General features: G+C 36.5%; 2 gene segments (V, D, J or C); both read left to right on the top strand.

Moving 5' to 3' along the window:
* The first annotated feature begins 465 nt into the window (after window positions 1–465).
* Window positions 466–983, top strand: LOC306864853 (Ig kappa chain V region K-25-like). The segment is given in 2 exons: window positions 466–538; window positions 643–983.
* A 10,172-nt stretch (window positions 984–11,155) lies between these two features.
* LOC306864846 (Ig kappa chain V region K29-213-like) overlaps window positions 11,156–14,373 on the top strand; it is a 764,502-nt gene continuing 761,284 nt past the window's right edge. Inside the window, exons 1-2 of the V gene segment in view lie at window positions 11,156–11,247; window positions 11,352–11,692.

Here is a 14,373-nt window from a genome sequence, read left to right as displayed (position 1 = left end):
TGTATTATCTAATATATCACATTATATTTTGCAGTATATTACCATATATTTTTGTTTTGTAAGGGTAACTTGCAGACGCCAGACCACTGATTCGTCAAACCTGCTTTCCTGCAGTCTGTGTTCTTCTGACTATTTTGTAATAAGTAACAAATATGCTTCGGGGAAATGTATCAGAGTAAAAGTACACATTTTAATTAGAAAATATAGTGGAGTAAAAGTTGACTGAAATATAAAAACTCAAGTAAAGTACAGATACTCCCAAACAATACTTAAGTACTGTAATGAAGTATTAAAACTTGACACTTGAGTCAATGTTTTTGACTCATTACATGAGAAAAGATCCTAAACACTGTTATGTCTCACATGCATCATCTGCTGTAACCCGTACACAGATTTACATAGAGATGATTTGCATTGCAGCACAAGCTTCAGGAGATTTTATAACTCTGTGAGTTTGAACTCTGAGAATCTGAACCAACAGCAACCATGAGCTTCATCACCATCTTCATCTGGATCTTCACTAGCTGCTGTTTCACAGGTGAAGAAATAAACACACTCTATTCTAACTGATCATCTGTGCTAGAAATACTGTCCTTCAACAAATACTGAATTCTGAATGTTTCTTCATTTTTCTTGATGTAGAATCAGCAGCTGTGACAGTCACTCAGACGCCTGCAGTGAAACCTGTTCAACCAGGAGACACAGTTACTATGTCCTGTAAAACCAGCCCTGAAGTTTACCAGAGTTACGGTGTTCAGCCTCTTTCCTGGTACTTACAGAAATCTGGAGAAGCTCCTAAACTCCTGATTTATAATGCAGACACCCTTGAGTCAGGAACTCCATCTAGATTCAGTGGCAGTGGATCTAACAGTGATTTCTCTCTGACCATCAGTGGAGTCCAGACTGAAGATGCTGGACATTATTACTGTCAGAGTTACCATGAAATCAACAGTAATGTTGTGATCACACAGTGATAAAGAGTCGTACAAAAACCTCTGTCAGTCAGAGTCACAGAGACTGAACTGATCCTGCAGCTGCTCAGAGGAGGATCTGAAATAACTCTGTTGTTTCTCTCTCTCTCTTGTTTTTGCTCTTCTCCTCATATTCTGACTCTCTGTAGGGAGAAGAGTAATGTAAGGATCCACCCGCCAGCTCAAAAAGTGGAATCCAGCGGCCTGCTTGAAGGTTTAAAGCGTATTCGGTCTTTTACTTGCACTCCTGAATTTATCAGGATTTGGTCTAAATTTTAGTCTAGCTCCGTGTTCAATCTGACTCCAATTTCAAGTGATCATTAAATTTAAACAATGTTTCTAATTAAAAACTGATCACAAATATCGATTGTTTATTAATTTGGATATTTGAGTATAGAAATCCCATACTTTCAATTATTTGTTCATTCTGTGCAACGCACGGCACAAACTCGCCAGTTGATCTCACTCGGAGGATATAGGGTGATTATAATACCTTTAAATAGACTGCACCCTGCTAGCACATAATAGAAAGTCTATTTTTTCTATAATCAGGAAAACTGTAACTTGTGAAGTCAGTGACAGACAGAAATCAGAACGATGAGCCCTCGCTTCACTCATTGGTACTTCAGTATGACCTGTCCTTCCTGGACGCAGATTTGTGGAAACACTAGACTACAACTCTAAACTACTGGAATGATTTCAGAAGAGATCAGAATAAATCAAATATAACAATTTATTATTAGTCAGGTAAAGTTGTATCATGCCAATTACATAATGAAACAATAAAAAGCCAATTCGAAAATAAGAAAATGCATAACATCAGTTGTTCAAAGATGAATCTAAGAGTAAAAATGTATACCTGACTTCAGGAAGATACATAGTATGGAGCATATGAAGTACACTCCGGCTACAGAATCGCAAAGTAGTGTTTTGTCACTTCTCTTATATACTCAGAACAGACAACAAAGAAATCTTGAGATCAGTTGTAAAAACATAAAAGACCTTTTGGTTTTTTGGTTCTCGTGCTCCAGGGTCACACCTGGCTGGAGATAGATAATCATTCTCACAGACCCCTAAAGAGGGACACACTCCCTCCTCAGCAGAACAATTCTACAAGTTTTCAGTATTTCTCATAATAAAAGTGACTACTGTGAAATTTAGACCAGTTTACCAATCGCACAGCAACCTTTAGAATGATACAAAACATGAAGGGGAAAAACAACAGGTTCAAAAGATACATGATATGTGGTATATATCTATTCCCAATGAACTTTGAGTGAAGCCTTTTGGGGGAAAAGATGGAGGGGCAGAGAGGGCAGGAAGAAGGGGAAGAAGGGGATCGTAAATGAACAAGGAGATAAGTTTGGTCAGGTGGTGTTGTTTGCTCTCTTTGGAGATCCCTTCCCCAGATTAGTTTTATGGTTGTATTGCATGGTATCTGTTTTGTGTGAGTTTTTGAGTTTTGGCTTCACGAGGAATTAATTTCTCTCCTTTCAGTAATGCTGGAACTGGACTGATTGAATCTGCACAGCTTTGAGGCTTTGATTTGATTCATTGTGCTCTTATACTGTAGATCCATCACATGATAGAGATTGAATATTATCTGTCAAACACTCATGCAGCTGTTTTCAGTCACACAACTGCAGCTCCTATAATTCCTGAACTTCAGTTCAGTTACAGAAACTCAGTTCAATAATTGAAGGTCGGTTCAGCAAATGCTTCACATAAAGAGCAGATGATGGCGCTGCTGATTTACGATATTAAAACTGCCATTATGCCTGTCCCAATAAAACCAGTGTTCAATCTCAGTTACTGTATACTACTGTTGAACACTTTGAGATCTCCCATACACAAATGTAATTATGTACGTACAAATATTACATTTCCACATATGAAATATTTTGACTTAGGAAGTAAAACATACATGAAATCTATTCTAAATTGGAGCAATTTAATATATTAACATCATATATTTATATCTATCCCATACACATATGTCACCCTGGAGCACAAAACCAGTCTTCAGTCGCTGGGGTATATTTGTAGCAATAGCCAAAAATACGTTGTACGGGTCAAAATTATCCATTTTTCTTTTATGCCAAAAATCATTAGGATATTAAGTAAAGATCATGTTCCATGAAGATATTTTGTAAATTTCCTACCGTAAATACAGTATAGCAAAACATAATTTTTTATTAGTAATATGCATTGCTAAGAACTTCATTTGAACAACTTTAAAGGCCATTTTCTCAATATTTAGATTTTTTTCCCCATCAGATTCCAGATTTTCAAATATTGTCCTATCCTAACAAACCATACATCAGTGGAAAGCTCATTTATTCAGCTTTCAGATGATGTATGAATCTCAAATTAAAAACATTGACCCTTATGACTGGGTTTGTGGTCCAGGGTCACTTATGTATGATTATTTATGATGTATGTTTAAAACATTTTTGGACATATATGTCATGTAGGCCTGTCCATCCATTTTATTTATTCATTCATTTATTTTTCTATGCTCTTTTAATAAAGTTGCATATGTTCATGTATATGGTTGCTACATACACCGCAGGAAAAAAATCATCACATAGATAGATATTATTAAATTAGGGACATGTAGAACTTTTGCTATTGGTTTAATATATGTTATAAACTTATATCTTCATCTACCCAAAGTTTGTACGCATGTGAAAATTCTATATCATAACACATGGGATTATCACTTTTAATACAGGGCAATATATATCATATATTTCTGCGTGGAAAGTAAGATATTTGTCTTTTGAGAGAAAGTAATATTATCAGCAAAGACATTAATTTGATCAAAAGACATTTATTGTCACAAATCTGGTTCTTGGCCTTCGGTCCGACTGCCACAAGAGGTCACCTCTGCATCATATTGACTCTCACACCACGCATCACACTGGACTGCATTTCCCATCAGCCATTGCACTGATCACACAGCTGTCACCAATCACACGCTCACCTGAAAGCTATCACACACTATTAGACCGACTCAGATCATTCTCAAACTGCTGAGTATTGTCTGGCGTTTAGCGCTCTCCTAGTGTTAGCTACTTTACAAAGCCTTTCCGTGTTTATTTTCTGTTTAGTCTCTAGTATTGTTCTGCGTTTATCACTCACCAAGTGATCGCTGCTTTACGGAGCCTAGTTTCTAGTTCTAGTTTAGTCTTATTTCATGTCGCCTTGTTTCCTGATTCCTGCCCGTGTTCCTTGAATTAACCCTTGTCTCGCAGCTCGGACTCTGTTTGTTCCTCGTCTGGATTATTGCTCACGTTATCAGACTACCCCTCTTGTCAAGCCCTCTGGATATTGTTCGCCGATCAAAGACCCACGCTTGCCCTAAGATTACTCTTGTGTCTTGCCCGTGTCATACCCGTTTGCTGTTGTTTGACCCTGCTTGTGTTTTATCTATATTCACTAATCAAAGCTTGCACTTGGATCCACTCGCCTCACGTCTATAATATTACAAAAGATCCTTCATTTCAAATAAATGTTGTTCTTTTGAACTTTCTATTCATCAAAGAATCCTGAAACATACATGTGTATCATAGTTTCCACAAAAATATGAAGCCGCACAATAATATACAATAATAATCAGAAATGATTTTGAGCAGCAACATATAAAACATATAAAATATTATTTCTGAAGATCATGTGACTGAAGACTGGAGTAATGATGCTGAAAATACAGCTTTGATCACAGAAATAAATTACATTTTAACATTCATATAAAAACCACTTAATTTAAATTTTAATAATATTTCACAATTGTACAGTTTTTACTGTAGTTTTGATCAATTTAATACAGCTAAAGAGATCTTTTGAATGTTAATGTAAATACAGTCTCTGGAGTGATTTTTAGTTTAGATTTTACTTCTTTGTCATGTCAACCTTCATTTTCATAATTTCACATAATAAAAATCAGTGCAAAGGACAAATCAAGAGGTATAAATATGTTCATGGGACTGAAAGGCTAATGGCATTGCAGAATTTTTAAATAGATGTTTATCATTATTTATTTAAACATTTTCTAATTATATATTTCTGCCATCAGGGGTCTTTTTTCATGTGGTTTGAATTCTTTGTAAATTTTATGCTATTTATTTTTTTATTTCACACTCATTGATAAATTATGATTTGTGCATGAAAATGTTCTCACATGTGAGTCAGTCAGTAAGAGTGTCTCAATCAGCTCCTTAGTTCACTAGTCAGTGCACTACTCAGGGATCACATAACGCTCACGCTCAAAACATTCCCACAATGCACCATACAAGCTTGTATGCATCGCTGCTGTCTATAAGGTCCTTAAGGTCGTTTCTGAAGGTCCCCAACTGAGCTGAAATACTTGTGCTTAATTCATGCACAAATGTCTTGAATAATCAAAATATTTCAATTATTAATACATCCATAATCATAATCCATCCTGTAAATAAACCAACAGATGATAAAACACCAGTCAAAATAATTGCACAAAACAAAGATTAAACAGTGTGATGTGTGGATACAGTGATGGACAGGATGAAATGAACAAGTAATCTTCATTTAGAAGCTCATTTAAATACAGGATCAGCTCATTTGCATATTGATCAGATGCTTCAGTGCTCTGAGAGTGTTTATAGTGCTGTGAGTTTAACACTTCATCACTGACACACACAACAATCTTCATCAACATGACCTTCATCATCATCTTCATCTGGACTCTCACAGCGTTTGCTCAAGGTTTGTGGAGCACAAGTTTGATATCAATTCATTTCTTCAAGTATATTGTCAAAGTTTTGAGTTGATTTTCTTCTTGTTGTGTTTCAGAGAGTAGAGGACAGATCAGCGTCACTCAGAGTCCCTCAACGACAGCAGCTCGACCAGGAGAAACAGTCAAAATCAGCTGTAAAACCAGCACAGATGTGTATTACCATAGTTCTGTGGGACATTATTTAGCCTGGTACTTACAGAAACCTGGAGAAGCTCCTAAACTCCTGATTTATTTTGCAAACACCCTCCAGTCAGGAACTCCATCTAGATTCAGTGGCAGTGGATCTAACAGTGATTTCTCTCTGACCATCAGTGGAGTCCAGACTGAAGATGCTGGACATTATTACTGTCAGAGTTTCCACATCAGTGGTGGTGCTGTGTTCACACAGTGATAAAGAGTCGTACAAAAACCTCTGTCAGTCAGAGTCACAGAGACTGAACTGATCCTGCAGCTGCTCAAACACTATCACTCACTACTGACACACAGAGACACACACAGCAACTACACATGAGCTCAGAACTGAGTTAGGACTCAAATCAGCTCTACTGTGATCTGTGCTGTGAACGATGGGTTTGACTCAACTATTATAAAAGAAATTAGAGAAATTATACAAACTGATATCAAATGAAACAAAAAAACAATGGTGCCATATTTCTCAGATCCAGTGTTGTAGTTTTTGTATTTTCTTAAGATTATAGATTTTATTACAAACATATTTTATTATGGTGTAACCCAGTGTAAATGGGGTAATATAATAAATGAGACATGAGTCAGTGATTTGTTAAATTTGTTTATTATCATATTGTACATTTTTCCAGTTCTGTAAAAGAAATATTCGTTATTGTTGCTTGACATGTAAAATGTTTACTTTATTTGATGAAGTGACAGTTATAGTCTCACCGGGTGTATTGTGGAGGTGCCGAAGAAGGCAGTGTGCAGAGAGCGCGAGGAATAGAGACAGTAATATGTGAATGATATATTTCTGGGTTGATATCTGATAGATTAGGGTGACTAATCTTTACGAGCTATCAGATTATATCTCAACGCTGATTAGTTTGGTCTTTGGAGTCTCATGCTGGCCTCTAGCCGCTAGTGCGAGTGCTGCGCGGGACGAGAGACTGTACATGTTTGCTGACTAAACAGACCGGAAGTACAGTCTGGGCCATACGTCTGGATAAAGTGCTGCATCGAGACTGAGAAAACGCTGCATGATCTACGTTGACGGTGCTATTGCATAATACATGCGCGATGAGCTCATGCCTTTTATTTATTTATTTTGCTCCGAGGAGTGAAGTAGCCACGATGAGTTTAGGCTAACTACGAACCCAAGCGTCGATCCAGGCCTGCAACGAGAACTGTGTTTAATTTGATTTCTGCCGGCTGTTAGTTTATTTAGGATCAGGGAAAAGTTAAACTGTCCATTGTCTTTTGATTATCTTCCAATTCACATCTTTGTGTTTATTATTCTATTTTATTTTCAGTAAAGTTTATCTGTTTGCTTTAATTGTTGTTGCTTATTCTGTTATTTTATTTTCATTTATCACTGCAAGTTTATTTGAGAACAACAGCAAACCAATTAATCTTTTTCCCTTACTAGAATAACGGACATTTGAGTGTCTATTAGATGTAAAAGAATTCAGATTCAATACAAGAGTAAAGTCATTGTTTATCACCAGCAACATAAAAATGTTCTTGAGCAGATTCATAAGCTGATAATGAATTTATTACTCATAACTCTTGCAGTTATGTAGAGCAGAAGTGAAACTGAGTGTTGAACCGATCAAACAGAGAAACTGTGAGTTTGAGGTGAAAATCAGATTTGCATTGACAGCTTTAGTGATTCTGATCGTCTCAGAATAGAGCAGCTCCGTCTCCAGAGACCATGTTCAAACCCCAAGAGCTTCAGTTCACATTTACTGCTAAACGCAGCTGTTCTCAACTATTACAATCATCACCAGCAGCTGAAACTTTAGTGAAGGAAGGACACTCTGATCAATGATGCAGTCCAACACAAATGTAAGGCGTTCAGAAGCTTTATTGAATGAACAGCAATGGCAGCAGATTGAAAGACTGCTTGAGTATTGAGCTGTAAATCACGTGACTGCTGTGAATCCTGCTGCTCTTCACTGGAGAAACATCAGCACTCGGAGCTCTTGAGGAACAAGGTCTCTTGAGCAGCTCCGTCATGTGTTACTCTGCAGACGAAGCGCTCTGCACCTTCCCAGCGTGCTTTGCTGAGGCTCAGGACGCTGCTGCGGCTGTAGCGTCCGTCCCGCTCGCTCTCTGCGCTGGTCTGAACCCCCTCGCTGACCTCTGACCCGTCCAGCGTCCAGCTCACCTGCGCCCCCTGTGGAGAGTAAGAGCTGAGCAGGCAGAGCAGTGCAGCTGAGCCTCCAGAGATCTGCAGAGAAGAGGGAGGCAGCAGAGACACGGAGGGCTTCACTGCGGGACCAGCTGAAACACACAAACACACACAAAACTCACTTCTTCACATCTGCAGCTACAATCTTCACTGGAGCAGACGTGATAATGCAGAGAAAATCACTCTCACTTCATCTTTACTGTCATTCCACATCACTGCTGGCATTCATATACACAAATATCCTCAATTAAGTATAAAAATACTGTCAATTTAACCAACGTTCACTACTATTCAATGTATCGTGTACTTTTAAATATAAATCCGTTCTCTAAAACAGACATTATATAAGGTAAATCGTTTGCTTTGTAAATTCAAGCTTTTGTGAATAAGGTACAATTTAATTTCAAATTAATTTTAAATATATTGTCCACATGCAAACTGATGATTTATATTCAGAAAAAAAATGATCATTTCATTATTGTGCTTTGAAAATATTAAGAGACCTATAATCATAAATATCAATACATGTTCAAATTCTGAATAATTCAAATTTTTGTCCTTGTCTCATGATGACACCTACAAAATTAGAATTATTTTGTCTGTATTATTAAACGTTTGTCATGCATTTCAAAAACTATTAATTGTTAAATTTACAAAGAATTGTGGGGGGGGGAAATATTAATTTTAAGAAATAATTGAATATGTCAGAAAATGTAAAGCAATGAAATGTTAATAAAAAAAATCTGAAATTGCTCATGTAAAATTAAAAAAATATTTAAAAACAATATGATATATGCCTTGAAATATAAAAAATAAATGTCATGAAATAACATTGAATATAAATATGTAATTGTAAAATAGCAGAACAGTTTTAATAAACAATGAAATTGTTAAATTCACCTTAAATTTATTGCAATTATAATTTTTTTCTCTTTAACATATTTTGTGTTGATAAGTGTTTGCTTAAATCTTCTAAAAAAAATAATATTACATTTTAATGATAGAATTGAAGAGACTTACCGATCGTTAGTTTAGTTCCTCCACCAAAAGTGTACCACAGTGCTTCATTCTAGTGAAAGCGTCGTACAAAAACCTCCGTCACACTCAAATAAACACACACTCCAGCAGAGAAAGAGAGAAACACACACACACACACACACACGTTGGTTTTTGTGGTTTATGGGGACTCTCCATAGGCGTAATGGTTTTTATACTGAACAAACTGTGTGTGCTATTGCCCTACACCAACCCTACACCTAAACTTAGCCCTCACAGGAAACATGCTGCATTTTTAGATTTTCAAAAAACTTTATGCTGTATGATTTATAAGCTTGTTTCCTCATGGGGACCAAAAAATGTCCCCACAAGATTCAGATTTACTGGTATTACTATCCTTGTGGGGACATTTGGTCCCCAGGACGTGATGAATACCAGGTGCACACGCACGCACACACACTCTCTCACACACTCACACACTGATATCAGACTCAACATCACCTCTTCTCAACATCGGTGATGGATTGTTGGACTAAAGTGACTTCCACAAAAACAGCCTGATCATCTCTAAATGTCTTCTGATGTGTGAACACTATGATTCATTCTAAACAAATATAAATAAAAGTTAATAAAAATGTATTCTATGTAACTGATTATTCCTTACTAATTTGAATCAGTACTTTATAACAAAAGAAGCAGGTTTCTGTGTTCACATCATTTTAAACAGTAAACTCCTGGGAAGTCCAAGGATGCAGTAAGATGTTTGTTATTACAGCTTGACTTTTGCTCATTTGTATTGAACACTTTTATTTAATTACAGATTGATTGTGGCACTATACATACATTGTGAATTGAGAAAATTAAAAAAGTATACTTACTTATTATTAACAAATAAATAAATAAATAGGGGGGGGGGGGTCATGGATGCATTTAAACTGCAGTTACAGATGCATAAATAGGCCTAATGTTTTATTTTTAACATAAAACATTGAATACTGATATTTGAAATAATTTAAAACATGAAAAAAATAGTCGAAATGTGAAATTAAAACTGTCAGTAGCTGACAGCAAGTGACTGTTAATGAGTGAGTGATTGAGATTCAACAGATTGATTCAAACGGATGATTCATTCAGAAACAAAGCATTTGACTGTTAATGAGTGAATCACTGAATCATTTTTATCAACTGATTCGTTCAAAAAGCTGATTCATTCAATAAAACGCCGTCCATTGCTCAGAGACACAAAACAGTGCTGTGATCTTTGTATTGAACTATTTTCGTTGGCAAAATTTAGCAAAAACAAGCAATATTATGTCTAAAATGTAAGTCACTTATTGCTTTACTGATCTTGTATAAAATGATTATTAAATGTGTTGCTGATATCTGCAGAAAACCGTTTGTGTGATATAGATTAAGTTAACTATATTAAATTATATAAATATAAAAAGCATACAGTTTAGAATGCCATGAATTTTGAGTTTTAATAGAGTAATAAATCAAGTGCGTGCACTCTGTCTGTGATTTGGTGATATAGCCTACTCGATAATGTCAGATCACACATCATTACAACAACACTTAGCATATTATCACAGAAGATATACTGTATATCACACACCCCAGCCTCGACTCTAACTCTGCAGACCCCAGACCACTGATTCATCAAACATGCTTTCCTTCAGTCTGTGTTCCTCTGACTTCTGAATATTTTGTAGTAAGTAACACATATGCTTCGGGAAAGGTAGTGAAGTAAAAGTAAAAGTTGGCTGAAAACTCAAGTAAAGTACAGATACTCCCAAAAAATACTTAAATAACAACGTATTAATACTTTGTTACATTACACCACTGAGTCACACTGACTTCTTGATTCAACTGACATATGAATCATCAAAAAACCTGAAGCTTCAGACACTTGTGTCAATGTTTTTGACTCATTACATAAGAAAAGATCCTAAACACTGCTATGTTTCACGAGCATCATCTACTGTAACCCGTACACAGATTTACATAGAGATGATTTGCATTGCAGCACAAGCTTCAGGAGATTTTATAACTCTGTGAGTTTGAACTCTGAGAATCTGAACCAACAGCAACCATGAGCTTCATCACCATCTTCATCTGGATCTTCACTAGCTGCTGTTTCACAGGTGAAGAAATAAACACACTCTATTCTAACTGATCATCTGTGCTAGAAATACTGTCCTTCAACAAATACTGAATTCTGAATGTTTCTTCATTTTTCTTGATGCAGAATCAGCAGCTGTGACAGTCACTCAGACGCCTGCAGTGAAACCTGTTCAACCAGGAGACACAGTTACTATGTCCTGTAAAACCAGCCCTGAAGTTTACCAGGGTTACGGTGTTCAGCCTCTTTCCTGGTACTTACAGAAACCTGGAGAAGCTCCTAAACTCCTGATTTATGCTGCAAGCCGCCTCCAGTCAGGAACTCCATCTAGATTCAGTGGCAGTGGATCTAACAGTGATTTCTCTCTGACCATCAGTGGAGTCCAGACTGAAGATGCTGGACATTATTACTGTCAGAGTTACCATGAAATCAACAGTAATGTTGTGTTCACACAGTGATAAAGAGTCGTACAAAAACCTCTGTCAGTCAGAGTCACAGAGACTGAACTGATCCTGCAGCTGCTCAGAGGAGGATCTGAAATAACTCTGTTGTTTCTCTCTCTCTCTTGTTTTTGCTCTTTCTCCTCATATTCTGACTCTCTGTAGGGAGAAGAGTAATGTAAGGATCCACCCGCCAGCTCAAAAAGTGGAATCCAGCGGCCTGCTTGAAGGTTTAAAGCGTATTCGGTCTTTTACTTGCACTCCTGAATTTATCAGGATTTGGTCTAAATTTTAGTCTAGCTCCGTGTTCAATCTGACTCCAATTTCAAGTGATCATTAAATTTAAACAATGTTTCTAATTAAAAACTGATCACAAATATCGATTGTTTATTAATTTGGATATTTAAGTATAGAAATCCCATACTTTCAATTATTTGTTCATTCTGTGCAACGCACGGCATAAACTCGCCAGTTGATCTCACTCGGAGGATATAGGGTGATTATAATACCTTTAAATAGGCTGCACCCTGCTAGCACATAACAGAAAGTCTATTTTTTCTATAATCAGGAAAACTGTAACTTGTGAAGTCAGTGACAGACAGAAATCAGAACGATGAGCCCTCGCTTCACTCATTGGTACTTCAGTATGACCTGTCCTTCCTGGACGCAGATTTGTGGAAACACTAGACTACAACTCTAAACTACTGGGAAAAATTATTAAAACTAATGAACAAGGAGATAAGTTTGGTCAGGTGGTGTTGTTTGCTCTCTTTGGAGATCCCTTCCCCAGATTGGTTTTATGGTTTTATTGCATGGTATCTGTTTTGTGTGAGTTTTTGAGTTTTGGCTTCACAAGGAAATAATTTCACTCCTTTCAGTAATGCTGGAACTGGACTGATTGAATCTGCACAGCTTTGAGGCTTTGATTTGATTCATTGTGCTCTTATACTGTAGATCCATCACATGATAGAGATTGAATATTATCTGTCAAACACTCATGCAGCTGTTTTCAGTCACACAACTACAGCTCCTATAATTCCTGAACTTCAGTTCAGTTACAGAAACTCAGTTCAATAATTGAAGGTCGGTTCAGCAAATGCTTCACATAAAGAGCAGATGATGGCGCTGCTGATTTACGATATTAAAACTGCCATAATGCCTGTCCCAGTAAAGCCAGCGTTCAATCTCAGTTACTGTATACTACTGTTGAACACTTTGAGATCTCCCATACACAAATGTAATTATGTACGTACAAATATTACATTTCCACATATGAAATATTTTGACTTAGGAAGTAAAACATACATGAAATCTATTCTAAATTGGAGCAATTTAATATATTAACATCATATATTTATATCTATCCCATACACATATGTCACCCTGGAGCACAAAACCAGTCTTAAGTCGCTGGGGTATATTTGTAGCAATAGCCAAAAATACATTGTACGGGTCAAAATCGATTTCTCTTTTATGCCAAAAATCATTAGGATATTAAGTAAAGATCATGTTCCATGAAGATATTTTGTAAATTTCCTACCGTAAATACAGTATAACAAAACATCATTTTTGATTAGTAATATGCATTGCTAAGAACTTAATTTGGACAACTTTAAAGGAGATTTTCTCAATATTTAGATTTTTTTCCCCATCAGATTCCAGATTTCAAATATTGTCCTATCCTAACAAACCATACATCAGTGGAAAGCTCATTTATTCAGCTTTCAGATGATGTATAAATCTCAATTAAAACACATTGACCCTTATGACTGGGTTTGTGGTCCAGGGTCACATATGTATGATTATTTATGATGTATGTTTAAAACATTTTTGGACATATATGTCATGTAGGCCTGTCCATCCATTTTATTTATTCATTCATTTATTTTTCTATGCTCTTTTAATAAAGTTGCATATGTTCATGTATATGGTTGCTACATACACCGCAGGAAAAAAATCATCACATAGATAGATATTATTAAATTAGGGACATGTAGAACTTTTGCTATTGGTTTAATATATGTTATAAACTTATATCTTCATCTACCCAAAGTTTGTACGCATGTGAAAATTCTGTATTATAACACATGGGATTATCACTTTTAATACAGGGCAATATATATCATATATTTCTGCGTGGAAAGTAAGATATTTGTCTTTTGAGAGAAAGTAATATTATCAGCAAAGACGGATTAATTTTATCAAAAGACATTTATTGTCACGAATCTGGTTCTTGGCCTTCGGTCCGACTGCCACAAGAGGTCACCTCTGCATCATATTGACTCTCACACCAGCATCACACTGGACTGCATTTCCCATCATCCATTGCACTGATCACACAGCTGTCACCAATCACACGCTCACCTGAAAGCTATCACACACTATTAGACCGACTCAGATCATTCTCAAACTGCTGAGTATTGTCTGGCGTTTAGCGCTCTCCTCGTGTTAGCTACTTTACAAAGGCTTTCCGTGTTTATTTTCTGTTTAGTCTCTAGTATTGTTCTGCGTTTATCACTCACCAAGTGATCGCTGCTTTACGGAGCCTAGTTTCTAGTTCTAGTTTAGTCTTATTTCATGTCTCCTTGTTTCCTGATTCCTGCCTGTGTTCCTTGAATTAACCCTTGTCTCGCAGCTCAGACTCTGTTTGTTCCTCGTCTGGATTATTGCTCACGTTATCAGACTACCCCTCTTGTCAAGCCCTCTGG

Source organism: Barbus barbus, assembly GCF_936440315.1.
Source record: "Barbus barbus genome assembly, chromosome: 46".
Taxonomy (NCBI): Eukaryota; Metazoa; Chordata; class Actinopteri; order Cypriniformes; family Cyprinidae; genus Barbus; species Barbus barbus.
Note: the sequence above shows the minus strand (reverse complement) of the source record. Positions and strands in the feature narration are given on the sequence as shown.